A 17356-nucleotide genomic window follows, 5' to 3' on the forward strand; every position below is an offset into this window, starting at 1 on the left:
CGGTGAAGATCGGCTACTCGAAGATGGAAATTCCGCCTCAGGAGTTGAACAAGACCAAACCTATCGTTACGTCATCATAACGACGAGATTATGGTACTTCCTCACCGGTAGCGAACCGATACTCGATCTGCGTAACGAACCGCTAAACGTATCGGTGGACGCCGGTACAATTACATGTAAAAGGTAATGCAGAGTAGTGAGACAGGTACGATAATAATGTAGAAGATGTTTTGCGGGTCCACCCGGTATATAAACGAAAAGCCCCAAGCAGACCGGTATATAGTATATAGATGCGTATAGATACGTGCGGTATCTCCGCTGCACGGCCAATGGGGTTTGAATGGCCGTGATAAAATGGTATGGCTTCCGAATGTTGACTAAACTGCGCCCATTGCAGGTGGAAAACCAACTGGAAAATAACGGCCAACTGTGATCGATGGATATAGCCTTGCAACACCGATAGAACCACGCTTGAATATACTTGGAAGAAAATCGTTGAAAATTACTAGCTATTGTAAATTTTGCATTTTCCCTCAACCGTTACACCAACAATTTCTGCAACATTTCACCCTGAGGATGACTTTATATTTTTTCAAGAACCAATACGCCCTTCCTGAAGAAAATATAATTAAATCGGAAAAATCGAAAGGAAAAATCGGTTGAAAAAAAAAGGCAGAGCAGTGAAAAATGATGAATGAGAGGTACACAACAAATAATTTCAGTAAATAAAAAAGGGGGTTGTACAGGATGAATTATTATTTGCGCAACTGAAGGTAATGGCTGATTTCAATTTAGTCTGGATGGGATTGCTTTCGAATGCACACGTTACTCATCCGCAAAACGTGATTGGATTTTGCGGGGGCGGTTGACAGTTCTGAAATCTACTAAGCACTCAGGACAGCCTGAAGCCTGAATTTTTCCCCGCCTCCACTCGCCAAGCCTGATCAATATATCCTCGTATATCTTCCCTCATCATCTCCTCTCATCACTCGCACGATAATTAAATGATGTTTATTGGCACCAGGAGTTCTAATCAATTTGTATCTGCAAGTGTCTACTATAAATGGGTTAACGAGGGGCAGTAAATCCGGGTGGTTATATCACCACCGGTGGTGTGAGGTAGCTCAATGCATTATGCGTCCTACGCCCTGATTAAACAACAAAATACTGGAGAAACTTGAAGAGAGTAACGAGAGAGACGCGATGAAGGAGAGGGCAATGAGAATCATAAATACCGCGATGACGTCGGATAATGCGAATTCATGATTTTCGGGGGATCAGCCGGAAATTCTCACCAGAACACGCGTCATTACGATTCCTTCAAATCATTTGTTAACAATTAATCCTCAATATTTAAAAATTTTAGTAAAAAATACTATCTCGCTGGTGAATTAATTAAATTTTAAGGAGAAAATCAAATCGTTGTTTGCGCTGATGATTAAAGTGACGAATTTGGGAATCGCGGAGTCCCACGGGGGGAATAATAAGACGTCACCCCGAGGATTATATCGCGTTCCTGGGCTTATTAAGACTTAAATTGGAAGGAAGGCGTCTAGGAAGGATTTTGTGTACAGAATACACACCAGTGGGGATGATGGTGGTGCATCTCGTCGAGGCATTATGGCCGCCGTTTCTGGAGAGTTTGGAGGGTCGCATCTATCCTGGCCCCCCCCAGCACTCCGGAATGGTTGTGGAACGAGGACATTCATCTTCCCCCACCTCTTTTCTCTCCCTTTTTCCTCTTGACACATACCGAGATCCTCCCCTGGAACCCCTCGCCCCCATCCGGGGGGCCTTCGCCCATATCCCCGCGTACATCTTCCACCGGAGGGGAACGGCCCCTTTCCCCCTTGTCTTTTTCGTATCTCTTCTCCATGTTTCTTCCTTCGGGGCTTTGCACTTCTTCTTCATTGGATTCCGCGGATTTGGCAAGGCGCAATTATTTTTTACCCCATCTTATTCGCGGGAGATAACGCAACGTCCCTGCGTCACGGATTTCGTTGGTTTAACGCAATTTTTTTTTAATAAAAAAATTATCATTAAAAAAACCACTTCAGAATTATAAACATGTTAAAAATAATTGAATTATCAATTACGTGAAGATTCAGGATAATTTAACTTTCAATATTAGTCGTTCATTGAAAAAAAAAATTATTGTCTTTTTAAAAAATATATAATGAAAAATAAGAGAATTGGATTGTTATTATTTGAGGATATTAAATGGTAAGATGGCGCTTTCGAAAAATATTGCCGACCGGAAAAAAACGATGGATTGATTTTAATTTTTACGAGCGTAAAATGTCGAGTTCCGTCAATTAGTCCGAAAATATAATCGCCTGAAATCAACAAACAGATCTTAATACCCCGATAGTAAAAAACTCGTAAAAGTCGCGTTCATTGATTTCATTGAGTCTAAAATGCCTGACGGCATTGAGCCATAAATCGGAAAAGCCATAAAACCAAATCCCAAGGATTTTAAAAAGTCATCTCACCACATTGTCCAACCTCATCGCCAAGTTTATTCTTCCTGTGACGCGTGCTACCCGTCAAATCCTTTCCGAAGAGTTTCCGTTGACACTGGGAACAATAAATTTGTCGTTGCCTCTAATTTTACGAGCGTGTGAATCCATTACCCGAAGTGGCAGTCAGCGAGTTTGCACCAGTAACACAGAGTGTAAACCCTAGGGGCCCTTGCCGACCAGAAGCTCAAGCACATGAGGCCCTCACACAGTCTTGTGACGTACATTTTATGGCATCATAAACCAACCCCCGAAGCTGGACCGCATTGAGAACTAACCCCTCGAGCCTTGAGAGTGGAATTCTTACGGTACTGCCATCCCTTTTTTTTACCCTGCACTCGAGTTCTTTGCTCTCGATGCCGCTCAACTCGCCCGGATCCTCTGCACAACCATTTTTTTTTCACATCAGGGGGACATAATCAATTGCCCAACTTAATTGGAAGGCCTAATAATCTGCAGAAAGCCTCAAGAATCCACACATTTCCAACACATGACACGAAGAATCTTGGTTTTTTGTTTCATTATGATTTATTTGGAAAAGTAGTCATTTTATGAAGAAATGTGTAAAAATCTTTTTCTTTGGAAATTTAATTACCTATAAAAAAGTTCTCTCATTTTTTCACCTCAAATCAATATTTTTCGCGATAAATCAATAATTGAAAAAATTGTACTTGCCAGTTTAGCCAGTTTGCTCGTGGGAGAAAGCGAAATAATTTCCAAAATATCCCTTAATCCAAGAGAGATACGAAAAATTTCGTAAATACCATTTTTGCGCCTCTCCTTCAATTCTACAAAAAAGGTCATGTGAAAAATATCGTTATCTCCGCAAGATTCCGAGATATCCCCGAAAACACGACCGGTTACCCTCAGTGTTTTCTCCATCTTCTCCACAGAGTGAAAATAAAAATTCGCCACCTTGAGGATTAAAAAAAAAAATCAGCAGGAGTGTTGAGCGAGGTCAAGACGATCTCCCAAATCACAAACACTGACATCAATATTTATTCAGACGAACATCACTTGGATTCTGGTTCTGGTCAAGAGAATCTGTAACTCATCTTTCCACCGCTGGACTGTCCAAACACCCCCCAACCCTGAATCTCATCAGGACAAGGCAAAATCCTCCTCCATTTTGAAAAGAGTCAACAACAAACAGTAGGAATATACCCGAATAACGACGGTAATGAATAATTCAAAACCCCGCGAAGCTGCAAGCGGATCCACCGAGAAAATCCACCTCTCCATCTCCACCAGTCCATTCTCCTCCAACTCTTGTTCTGGAGGGAGAGGGCATTCCTGCACGCATTTGCTCTCGTGATTATAAATCTCTTTGGATACGTGGGTTACACTGAAACGCTGTACGCCAATGAGCGGCTCCAAAGGAAGGAGAGGATGAGATACGGGCTCTTGGTTTATTACATTGGTTTTGTCCTCTGTCTTTCGCGCCTTCTCTCTACCCTCGTTCAATCCCATTGCCATATTGCAGGTTAATGATGTACCCAGAATTATATCCTGTACTCAAAACAGAAAGAATTTGCGTGTCCGCCAAGTTTCCGGGTTTCTCACCGCCAAAAACAATTATTTTCAACGAAAAGTCAAGACACATCAAAAAAATTTCTGGATAACTTTTCAGAATTTTTTTTTTGAAACAAAAAAAACATCGGGAAATAAAAGAATTGTATTTTTGGGATATGTTTTGAAGAATTTTTCACAAAATTTGTTTCGGAAATTTTTTATGGAATTTTCTAGAAATTTTTGCGAATATAATTACGAAAAAATATTTTGATTACAATTTTTTTTTACCCGGGATCATTAATACAATTTTCGGAAAATTATTTATTGAAAATTCTATTCGATTTTGAAAGTCTAAGCTTCCATTGAAAAATTAATTACTATTTAACATGAATTTCCAAAATAAATCACAAATTGAGTGAAAAAAATAACTTAATCTCAATCAAATAAATAATTATTGTATAAATATCTTTTCTCTAACTAATCATCAATTAATTTCCAGCGTGGCCCGCAGCATGCAGTCCGCCTCCTAGACCCAATCAATTTCGTTAGCGCCTTCGACTGAAAATAAAAAAAAAAAAGCGTGGAAATGCCAACTACCCTACTTGCACGTTTCACCGATATACTTTTTCTTTTTTTCTAGAGCTACCTCGTAACCGTGAGTCCTATCAACTTGCAATCGAAGAAACGATCCTCGTGAGAGAACGGCACCAGCACTCTGGGGAGCCCCCGCTGGTCTCGATAAATAATCGATTCGCGATGGCCTTCCACCGGCAGATAAATTCGCAGTGGGTAAAAATTTACCTCATGTGGGTGGAACTTCGTTATGGTGTACGTGAAAAAATATTGGCATTACGGTGAGCATTGGGGGTAAATTACCTGAAAATGTGCCGGTAGCCCTCGTATATCGAGAGACCACTCGGGTGAGGGAAAAGAGTTGGGACATGGCGTGGTGAAGGTAATCCCGGATCATATTCTTAACGAGATTGCTTTATGACGAGAATGTCCTTTATCTGCGTTGGCGTTATCCGACGCCAGAATGAGGGGTTGACGGAATAAAAAGCTAGTGGAGGGATAAGCGAGAGATTGATTGGGTGATGCCCAGGGGCAAAAAATCAGACGGATCACTATTGGGCCAGTCCTGGCCGCTAACTTTCAAGATAATTCGGCCCAGCTTCGGCTTTTGAAAATCGTTTGATACCGTCGGACCCATATCGGTTAATGAGCTCATTATGGGCTCATTAGCTGCCCTACATTTAATTTTAATTGTTGAAAATAATAAATGATTCATCATGGGTAGATATGTTTATTTATTAATAATCAATTTTAAAAAAAATTAGCAAAAAAAAAATTGAAATCGGAATATTTTTTCGAAATGTTCAAAAATTTATTTCGGAATTTTTTTAAAATAATTTTCTAGAAATTTTTGCGAATATAATTTTTTTTTAAATTATACTGTCGTTTTCTTCCTTTTTTGATTTTTCAATATTCTCAAAAAAAACGCCATTAAAATAATAAAAAAAATTCTCTGAAAAGTTTTCCGGAGATATTTTGAAAATTCCGAAAAAATATACCGATTACAATTTTTTTTTACCCGGGTATGAATACGGAAAAAGGAGGAATTAATTAGAGATATTTTTTTTTACTAACTTATCCTCTTTATCCTGTTTATCCTCTGGAGGGTGTACACGATCGAGACTCTTGTTCCTCGAGAGTTCTCAGATGTTCCCCGTACCTCCACACGCAATTCGTCGTTTGTCACGGCTTCACCGTCGGCTTCAGCCTCGGGTGTCGCTGAAAATGGCGAGCCGATGGTCCCCCGAGAATCGATGGACTCGATACGATTCACGATGATAAGCCCCAGCTCTTTATGATAGCACGATGTGACGGTAATTGTTGGAGAATTCCCGAGTACTTCGCGTGATGAATTGAATAGTTATTCCCCACCATTAAAACAACTTTATCCAAGTTTATTTAATTCTATTACTCAGTGCCCTTGTTAAATCAAATTTATCACTCAGCATTTGCGAGAACATGATCTCACATACGTATCTCGTGACAAATGGCGGTGTATAAATATATTTGTTTAATAAAAATGAAGAAATCGGACAAAAGTTTCAGCGCGTTTTTCGAGATCATTCACCCTGTGCACGTGCACCTGGATAAGATCCTCGGGTGAATTTGCATTCTGCGTTGGCCCATACATACACGCCGGTGTTTTCAGAGATCATGTGTTTGCTGGTGAGCCAGAGAGCTTTTTATTATTTTTTTCTTTTCTCTCATTTTTTTTTTTCTCGTTCATACCAGCGAAGCCGGCCTACGTGCGAGCATATCGAGTCGACAGGACATCGCTCACGGCGCTCCCTGGGCCTCCAACTTTCGCGGGGGCACTGCACGCTTCGTTCTCGTACTCCTTGTACCTTCGTTATCCACTCGCCATTTATCCTACGTGCCAGCGTTTATATTTACCTCCCTCTACCCCTCACCCTTCACACCAACACTCTCCATTCTGTGTAACTCGAGACCGCGCCATTACGTGGCATGTCGTGCTCGATTGGTTGAGATATTTTCTGCGCATTCTACTTTTCCATTCGCGTCCCTTCCCCTTTTTCCGGGAAATTCTTCACATTCTTGGATGAATTTCCGATTTGAGTCAAGCCGAGGAATGAGATTTTAAAAAACTTGAAAAAAAAATTTAATTTCAAAAAACTTGAACAGTTTTTGAATAATAGAGTTTAAAAATCCGGTAATTAATTATTCAAATTTATCAGAGGAAAGGCGTAACACCGAGTTGAATTTACGATGGAGAATATTTTCAGTCTCGGTAACTGGAAGCGAGAGGGCGATGTATGCCCATGTCCCCAGTGATAAATGCATTCACAAGACGCAGAGTCGAAAGTTGGAGTTATACTATGAGTTTAGGTATAGGATAAGGGTGAGATGGTAGAATGAGGTACGATTCACAGCGAGGAAGGCTCACGTTGCACGTATACAGGCGATTTTCAACCCCCTATCAGCTGAGGTGATCTCGCCCCCGCCACCTTGGGAGTTGCCGAGAACATGCCGACTCTGCGCCGAGTCAGGATACTTGCGGAGGAATCATTGCGCCGGGGGAATGAGCATGTTGCACTTACGACGATTAGAAAATCCCCATCAGGGGTTAAACCCGCAGAGCGAGGGACAACAACGATTTTTTTTTTCTCGCTATCCTCCGGCGCTCGTGGGAATTTATCCTTCCGGGGATTTTCCCGTTCACCCTGGACTCAAAAAAAAAAATTAAATACCCTAAATCCTGGGGTATATTAACGCTTCGAGGGAGAAACTGTCGCAATGAACCCTCGGCAAACATATAAAACTGTCACAGAATAAAAAAGAATCCTGGTAGCTCCTCCCGAGAAGACCGCGAAATCGCTCTATCTGGAGTCGTATAAATTAAACTCATACGAATGAGATCATCGATTGTATTAAGTGAATTCCCGTACGGGGCACATCGTAAATGATCCTTGCGTGCCATCCGGCCTTTTCAATTGAATCTACCGCGTTAAACTGCAATATTCCGAGTTATTTATAGCCCACAGCAATTATCACGCAGACGAGGGGAAAATGCTCATCGCTGGCTCAATCGTTTGCTGATCAAAACAACAGTGGCTACTCCTTCGAGCTGCTATTTATTTAATTTGAAATGTTCAACATTCCCATTAACATCGGGTTCATTATATTTTTTATAATTTAATCGAGATTGGGGGGAGATATGCCCATGAGGAATTGGACGAGTGGATGGGGGAGAGAAGAATCGGGGGAGATAAGAATTTGGTGGGGGGAAGGGGGAGGGGGAGGTACTCAATGAACGGAGAAGACTTGCTGGACCAGTCAGCCATTTTGAAACACGGAATACTGAGGGCCGTACTATACGACGCAGACATGAAAATTCATTTTACGGTCTTTGTACTGATGACTTTAACGTATTCCATGGAAATTCAATTATTTTTCAATAATTCAAAGTCTCTCCTGCTCCAAATTTATTCGTAAATGTTTATCCAAAACCGCAAACATAAAAATAATTATATTTCTGTAATTAAATTGACAGATTAAATTATCTGTGGAATTTTTTTTAGGGAAAATTTTTTATTTATCAATTGAATTTCGTTCATTCTCATTGATTTGATTTTTATTATAATTATTAGTCATTATTGAGTAATTAAATTAAATTTGTCGTCAAATATATTAATTTATGTTAAAAATGTAATTTATAGAATGAATAAATGATTGAATGAATAAATTACGATCAATCAGTGATTATTTTTTTTAAATATAATAATTAATTTTGTTTATCCATCAATTTTGTTCCAATTTGGTTATTTGTTATGTAAAAATAGTGTGTAATTTTTGGGTTGATGAGAATTTAGACGGGAAAAATGTCGGGAAAGCTGAATTTTAGGTTGACCACCGGGTGGAGATTAGGACCACCGCAGCTACATGACACCGCGTATATTCACCACTTATCGCCGATTATTGCTGGATAAGTGAGTGGAGCCAATTAAAACGGTAATAACGCGACGCCCTGAGCAAACCGCAGAAGTAGCCATTTGGAATTTTGAGGGGCCATTTCATTTATATTCTCAAGGGTCACGGCTTGTTCGCCCTGGAATCGGTGTTTTCCCATGGCAATCGGTTCTTTTTTTTTTTTTAGAAATTTTGAGACGTGATGGGAATGAACGGATATTGTTTATTGGAGAAAATGACGGATGAAAGGGTTAAGTGATTAGAGAACGCGAATCGATTTACCGATTTCGATTGGAAGCCTCGAATATGGTCACTTGATATTCTGACCGGTCACTTTCTTGTTTCTGTTTTATTTCCGTGGAACTCGAATTTTTCATGGTGCAACGAGCGATTGCATTAGGATTTTCAAAATTATTCCGAGAGCTTTGAGGTACGTGAGAATGGAAAAATAAATAGAAAATGGGCGACAGTCGATCGGAAATATTTATATATTTATATTAATGAAATAAATTCCCATTTAACGCGCAGAAATGATAAATTCTCTAATCCAATTCTTGGATTGAGTAAAAAAAAAATTGAATAGAGATCTTAATTCGATTGAAATGAACAATTTTTCAATGTGTACACCCGAATTTAAATTCTCCCATTCCCATATTCTGGTATCACTGATAAAAAAAATTATATGACGTGATAAAAGGCATAAAATGGCGAAGAAGCGTGTCCGTCGGGCGGCAAAATTCCCAAACTGGTCCCAGGGATATTTAGCACCCATAAAAAGGCCCCTCTCTCATTACCTCTTCATCGAACGGCGAATGTATTTTTAAAATGTAAAATAAAGGGCCCGACGAATGATCTTCACAGAATTCATGAACTCCGCGACGAGTGATTTAATTGACACGCGCACGCGAAAAATTCTCGTCCACCCAATCATGCGAAAGCGTTTGCACCCCATGAAATGAAAAGGAATTCGTGATAGTAAAAAAAATTTTTCCACCCCTCTTAAACGTCAAATATCGCAGGTCTATAGTCATTGTTACAAGAATATAAGGGAGAATAGTTGGGTGATGGAGGGTGGGTGAGCTTTTCGCGGGTATGTAACAACGGGGTTGTAACTAACCGGATTCCGTCGGTGGTGTGCACCAGGACCGAGCTATACCCCAGAATATGGCAAATCTATGGCCTCATATCCCACGACCAAACTGTACACTAGCCAAATGGACGCGGCAATAACGACCCGTTAACGCTAATTCGTGGAATTCTGATTGACGATCACCACAGGGAGAACACCCCCAACCAACCCACCCCGAACCAAACACAAAACACGAGCACCAGCCCCCGGGTGTATAGCTGCCACGTTAAATCTCATTTTATCCCCAGACCGAGGAAGTCCCGTAATGGTGTGACGATCGGTTAGTCTCTACTATTTCTCCCCTTGACCCAAGTCCAATGACTCGTCCATCCCTCCATCCAAATCCCTCAGGACACTCTTGATTTACGGGATCGGGGGATCCAGCCCTTATCGATCGATTCGCGTTCAGAAGTTCACCCTTGGAAAATCCGGAGTACATTCTCTCCTAGGAGAATTATTAACCGACTGAAATTACCGCAATTACCGAAATTACTGGTAATTATTTCTGTTGTTTTTTTTTTTAATGTTGAGAGAAATTTAGGGGCTTGACTCGGGGAGAGAGTGATATATTCTTATAGTCTTGAGCGAAGCGAATGGTAATAGAGCGGTTTATTACGTCGAAGGTTAAGGATCACGAGGTAACACTGTGCGCGGGGATCACGCGTAATTAAGTACTCGTGAATTGCGATGGGTGTGGGGTAGAATCAATTATGATTCTCCATGGACGTGCAAAAGTCATATCGGTAATGCGATCATTAAATCACTCGGCGTTGCGCATTTTCTCACGTACGTCAAGGATAAGAGGGGCGTGAAAAACATCCTTATCGCGTATTATGTGTATTACGGTTGGATATTATCGAGGAATATGATGTTTACAGGAGGATGAGTTGTTTCAATTGCTTCATCCTTTCACTCACACAAAACGGTTACGCAACAACTGCTGATTTTTTCTCACCAAATTCAAAGCAGTTGACAGAATTACAAAATAAAATTCAACTCACGGATGAATCCCCGGAGCAGTCAGTCCTGCTTTCGTCAAGAACTCGGGAAAACTGAGGAAAATCCAGACATTTCCTTCCCCATACCTGCTGAAATCGAATTTCCCTGAAGAAATGAAAAAAAAAGTGCGAGATGTTATTCTCCTTGGGGTTAACTAGCTTCCGAAGGACACGTACCCTTCTCCATATCACTGCAGGGTGTCAGTTAAAAAACCGAGGATTGGCTACGCATTGAGTGGCCCAAGGCCCCGTAAAAAAGTCCCCGTGAAAAAAAGAAACGAATCGTACATTTCCTGCAACACCGTAGGTTTTACGGTTTACGTGGGGTACAAGGTCTCAAGGGTTGTTAAGGGACAAAAAAAAAAAACGCGGTGACCACCGAGGTCAGCCATAAAAAACTGTTCAACGGGGTGACCCGGCGGGGGTGTTGGGTCGGTTTATGGCCCAAAGGGTCGTATAACCTGTGCCTCTGGGCCCTTGGGCCTTGGCCGTCGGATGCGGCTAGACAACCTCGACCGTCTGACTCCGCAATCACCGCAAATACCCACTCTCTGGATCCCTTTTTTTTTCTACCCTGCAAAATCTTTTTTTTTACCTTATGCTGGGACTGAAGGACGATGTCCCAATTGCTCAGGGGACTAGTGGGTTAAATAACTCGGCGTTTAGTCTCTGTTCAGCCGTTCCTTCGCCCGGATGACACTCTCTGGTGATTTCTGAGGTAAGAAACAAGAAAATTGTCATTTTTAGACGGCAATATAGACATGGGAATCGATGAATTCCCACGGAACTTTCGGCGGTCGCAATCGCTGTCACGTAATCAGTTGGAAAATATTCATAACTGGAGTAATCGTGGGGTCGCCGGAGTCCCAGTGATAAAGTCGACGCGAGGATGGAGGGACCGAGAGGAGATTGATAAAAGGAATATCGAATGAAGAGGCTTTGGATTTTAAAAAATTGAGGGCAAGGGGTTCCAACCGCTCCGCCGACATTTCTCCATGGAAATCTCATAATTCGAATTTTTTAATTGACCTCTCAATTTTTATTCTAACAACCAAGAAATTCCTGTCACTGTAACGAATTATAATTGAAAATCCAAAGCTCCTGAATTATTTTACGGATAGTTTCCGCAGAAAATAGCGTAGAAAAATTTTTTGTTCATTTTCTGTAGAAATTCCGCGCGTCCATTTTGTCGTTGACACTTTTAAAGGCATCATCACTCCAATAAAAGTGGCTGTCAGACGAATTTTTCGACTGACTCTCAAGCCGATTCTCTTTTTCTCCCCCATCTCTCTCTCGCTCTCTCCTCACGTGCCACAGCAGTCAAATAAAAACTCGCCTTTGTTTGATAGCCGACTAAATCGACCTGCCAACCCCCTAATGCGTCATTACTGTCGGTCTTTACGGCCGACTCGTATCATTTCACTTAGGTATATTGATATGGCAACGAGTTCCCGACCTAGTCCAACGTGAAATGGCATGGCTTCCCAACACTCCAGCCCAATGTGTATTCCGATGCCCCATACAATCCCCCCTTTTTCGCATGTATACCCCAATCCTAAAAATTGCTGGAGAAAGAATACCGCAAAGTAATACTCAAACCCCCAATGTACCTCTCACCTCTATCAAAACCGCCATTTTAGCTCTCGTTTACTCCTTCAATCAATTTCCTCCACTCTTTCAAAATTGTTACTCCATTTTCCGCACGGACTCCATTTTGATTTCATTTATTCGGAGCAGTAACTCTGGCGACGTGCGCTGAAAAGAATTTTCATTCATTAGAATATTAGAGTATTATAATTAATAATAATTGAGAGGGGATTCAAGTATTAATGTTAATAAATGCAGTGACAAAAAATGGTCAAGGTTAAAAAAATGGTTGAGGCATCGGTATTTCGGCAGCTCAAGTATTCCTTCAACATTTACACCCCAAGGCCTTTGAAATTAGCCTAACAAATTCAATAATTCCCGGTTGACGTAGCGAGTGAGTTTGCGGTGTAAAAAATCCATTACCGATAAGAAACGAACAAAGTGCTTGTTCTTTATTCGCCTCTCGGCCACCTCGAGTACTTAATTCACGATTGTGAAATTGCGCGAGACGAATCGTAAAGAAGATAAATGGATTTTAAATTGTAACCGAGTTAAAACGTAGGAAGTAAACAGGTAGGAGTAAAAAGAAAGGGAAATGCTGAATGTTTTGCTGTTTATTTTTCTCACTTGTTTATTTTGGTTGGCGTTTCTCCATTAACCGTACGACAGTCGGACTTAGACTTACTGCATATTGATCTCATCGATCTTGTCGGTTGTTTTTTTATCTCCAAGGTACAATACATTTATACCAAAGACTTTTGAAAATACTCAACTGTCGCCCGTCGACGCAAGAAAATATTTAACAACTTCATAATTTTTCGAACTCAACATTTTTTATTTCTCGCGAAATTCTCTCGATTTAAGCAATCCCTATTTTTTCGAAACTCAACCCCTTCCCCATTATTCTTTTCTAAATAAATAATTCGGTTTAAAAAAAAAAAGATTTTTAATCAGCAGATTGTTTTTTTGGGTTTGTTATCGGAGGGGCGGGATGAAATTGTTTTTTTAGGAGAATTTACAGGATGATTGACACTCGATTGCAATTTGCATAGTAAAAATTTCAAGTGCATGCTGCAATGTTCTCTGGGTGATACCGCAATTTGCACATACGATGCGCATTAGAAATCAGTGGGAAATAAATCCGTGCGATAAACCCGTGAACACTTGAAAAATAAAAATCACGTATACTGTGTACATGACAGACGAATCGAGTGAGTTTCGTCTGTTGTACAACGAGAGGGTTCGGGAGGTCATTTCTCCCCGTGTCGATTACAGACACCTCCACGGCTTTCACGATCCCCTTATCACCGCGATAGCTCGTGGATGTTGAATTAATTCAACAACACTTGTTACTACCCGAATAAAAACCGTGTATCTCGGTTTTATCAAATAATCACGAGCGAAAAATTATTCTGCATCAGGAGTGTGAAAAAAAAAATTCAGCAAAAATTTCTAGTGGAAAAATTGATATCCAGGGAAAAATCCTAGTCCTGAATTATTTAAAGAATTTTCACTGAGATATGAGGAATTATAATTTTTCATTGACTCTCGCTTTGCGAATTTTTATTTCTAAGTCGGTGAATTTTTTGCGCAATTTTTTCAGTTTTTTTTAAATTTGTTGAGGGCTATTTTCAGTTAATTTTCTTTTTCCTTCGGTATCGGATAACTGGAGTGCAGTTGATAACGCGTCAGAAGCAATTTCCGTTCTACTTTGTTGAAGGCGTCTGTCACGTTATTATGTGCCGTCGCATGGGAATGCAACCGTGTTATCATTACATTTTTTGTCGTCTTTTTTACGTCGTTGCGACGTAGGGAAATATTGACCAGCAAGAAAGTTCATTCTCACGTACTTTCAGTTCGTAAATTAATTAAAAAATCCGTATTTTATTAAAAAAGCTTTTCTCCCATCAAATCCATAAAAATCATAATTTATTATTAATTTTGTCTACTACTAAAAAAAAAACTTGAGTTCCCGTGAATTTTTTTTGCACTTGCGATGAAATTTTTTCTAATCCTCAAAAATGATCGAAATATTTTCATTTAATTACCAGAAATGTTAATAATTAAATTATTATTTTTCCAGTACCACTATTTATCAACTCCATTTATTGACATTGGAAAGTTCTTGGTAAAGGATTTTTGATGATACGGCGGCACGTGTCAAAGAGGTCCTGCGCGCTGGTCCGGCGAAAAGCAACGGAAAAAAAAAAATCTCGATCAGAAAATATTGGAAAGTAAAACAAAGAGGCCGATAGAGAGTGCAAGAGAGAGGGATAAAAGAGTGAAGAAAAGGATGAGACGAAAGTGTGTGTCAAGATGGCCGCGCAGTGGCCAGGAGTTGTGACGCGGCGCCGCCTGCGCCGTTTTCAAAGGGCTATACCCTCTCCTCGCCACCAAATAATCCCCGCAAACAACTCAACGCTCTCTCATTTACCACCATGTTATTTTTAACCTCCCGTGCTTCATCGGCCTTTTTCGGCCTCGCGACGATTTTTTTATTTTGCACTCAAGCCCCCGGATGTGAGAGAAAATTCTCAACTGATTCAAAATTCCCCGCTCCCCCCTCACCACCCTCCCCGCCAAAAGAAGATGCAACAAAAAAGGAAATCGTTTTTTCTGTCACTCATAAAAATTTAATTATTCATGCAAATAATTAAAGGATACGGCAATTGATGCATGCACACTCGAACCAGAAAATCAATAAAATGGATGATAGAGAGGGAGAATTCATTTTTGAGAGGAGATTTCTGGAGTTTTTCGTGCGGAGATTGTTGCAATTGTAATTAGAGGAGTAATGGGATAGTTAATTGTTGAAAATCGAACCTTTTGTGATGTTAAAAAGGATGGAATTCCGTGGAATGGCGCGAGGCGCGGAAACACTCGAAAACTAGTCACAGCTGGACCATGCGTTGTGGAAGGGGATAAACAAGATGGCCGCCGCCAGTGATACCGTTGGAAAGCAGAAATCCGGGGATTGACTGGACAAACTCTTACACTGTGAAAATCAAGTGATATCGGTTAAAATGTTGTTTTGTGGTGATTAAGTGTGACGTGACGTGAAAATTCGGGTGATTAATGTGGGATTTTTTGGTGTGGAGATATGACCACGCCCAAGATGCGTGCGGCCATCTTTGAGAGATGTGTGGACACCACGTGAGTCAACGGAGATGAACACCCTCCAGTGGGATAAATCCAATCATGGCATCCAGGTAATTCACCATTTTCTTAATTTATCAAGTCTTTATAATGTGTCAAATCAATACATTGGGGATTTCATCTTCTCGTTGCTACAGAGAATAAAATAATTGCTTTCTCTGACGAACTCAAAGGAAAACAAATACATTTTTATTTAATGGTACATCAAACAAGAATTTATCAAATTCACATTGAAATCCAGGGGTAGATGTTTTTTTTTGTTGGCTTGGAAATTCAATGGAAATAAATATCAAACTGAGAATGTGAGTTTTCAAGAGGTAAGAGGCGTTGAGAAAATCCTGATGACTCAATTCTCCAAGCAAAACATTGAGAAATTCTAGGAATCATTACCCGATGTACAGGAATGTTGTATTTATTTTTTAAGGTTACTGGGGTCAATGTCACGAGTCGAGTACAGTCCGGGGATATTAAACAGTGTGAAGGGAGATAGCAAAACATTTCAAAGGCACTCGTGGCCACTCGAGAAATTGAAATCTCTGACGTCCACATGTTTCATCACGAGGTAAAAAAGCCGTGAGATATTCCGTTTTATTCTACCCTGTACTCCAACAATCGCAATTGACGTCTCAGATTTTAGAATGAGAGGTAAAAGTCATTCACGGGTGAGAGAATTTAGTCGACCTGCGGGACAGACTCCAGTCAATTTTATCGCTCGCATTTCCAACTGCAATAAAATAAAAAATCGAGTCAGAACGAGTCAATAAATCGGTCGTTAAAGTTCGATCGGTCGTTACGATAAAACCAATCGTCACAATTCACGAACAAAGTGAAAAGACATTTTAGAAGTAATGGAGCACCAGTGGCGCGATTACATTGACAATATTTATTTTAAATTGAGTCCTGGAATAATAACTCTCTTTACAAATCTATCAGTCAGTCATTGCGATTTTATTTTGATTAATCACTGCTGCAATTCCCCTAAAAAACTGAAAGACTGGATATTTGAAAAAATTAAAAATGGGTCAGAAAATAGTAGTCGACAAAACTGGCGAAAAGATGAGAGATAAATCGTGTGGATGGCCCTCGCAGATCAGTTTGTCCTCATTGTTCCTCAAAACAAGAGAGAACTTACGACCCACGTAAGTGTACCTGAGATATACCCAGAAAAAAATCTGAATTGCTTCATCCAACCAAGAATTATCTCTTGAAGTCGATCTGGATATTAATCAGCTTGGTATATGGCCAAAGCATTGCCTCCTTGGACCGAGATTTTACCTTGAGTTCATCCGTCTTCGAGGTCTCACCAGAGTTCAAGTCTGAACGAATAAAAAGCAGAAAAAAATCCCCAGTGTCTAAATTAAATTTAAAAAAACCGAGGAACCAGATAATATTTGAAACATCATTGAAGATTAATTCCATCTCCCAAAAATATTTCTAAAAGTCTGGAAATCTCGAAGCATCAATTATTAATACTATTTGATAATAATTATTAGTATTTACCAATTTTCTGAGGCCATTCGTTCTTCAATCATTCAGTTCTCTGGTTTTTTTTTCAGGCGAAGCTGCCCACGTGAGACGAATCTTCTCATTCATCAGAGAATCACCTACGCCTCAACCTCTGGATCATGATCATGATCCTCATCATCCAGGAGCGGTGTACACGGTGAGTAAATGATACTGACTTGAATTACGCCTACCCCTGACAGTTATGGGCGACGGTGATCCCGACGTAGGACGATCTGAGAATAACGTGCTCTGGGATTAACCAAAAAAAAGCCCTTTGTCTGATATTTTTCTGGATTTCATTGTAACGCAAACAATGAACGGAAAATAGGAGGCGCCATTGTGACAGTCGAATGCGTTAGACACTGGGATAGAGTGTTGGATCGATAATTTTGTACGACCGCGCGTTGAATATATTCTTGAGTCATCGGTGATAACGTAAACATTCTAGC

The 17356-nt window shown here is 40.3% G+C and overlaps 1 long non-coding RNA gene across 1 annotated transcript in view; it reads right to left on the minus strand.

Moving 5' to 3' along the window:
- The window catches only part of LOC105271698 (uncharacterized), a 35699-nt gene extending 20553 nt beyond the window's left edge, over positions 1–15146 (minus strand). The window contains exons 1-3 of the long non-coding RNA XR_892672.1: positions 15069–15146; positions 12276–12413; positions 11254–11371 (exon numbers count right to left, since the gene is read on the minus strand). This is a non-coding gene — a long non-coding RNA (uncharacterized lncRNA). The remainder of the gene's footprint in view (positions 1–11253; positions 11372–12275; positions 12414–15068) is intronic.
- Positions 15147–17356: the final 2210 nt, after the last annotated feature.

This window comes from Fopius arisanus, unplaced genomic scaffold (genome assembly GCF_000806365.1).
Source record: "Fopius arisanus strain USDA-PBARC FA_bdor unplaced genomic scaffold, ASM80636v1 scaffold00119, whole genome shotgun sequence".
Lineage (NCBI taxonomy): Eukaryota > Metazoa > Arthropoda > Insecta > Hymenoptera > Braconidae > Fopius > Fopius arisanus.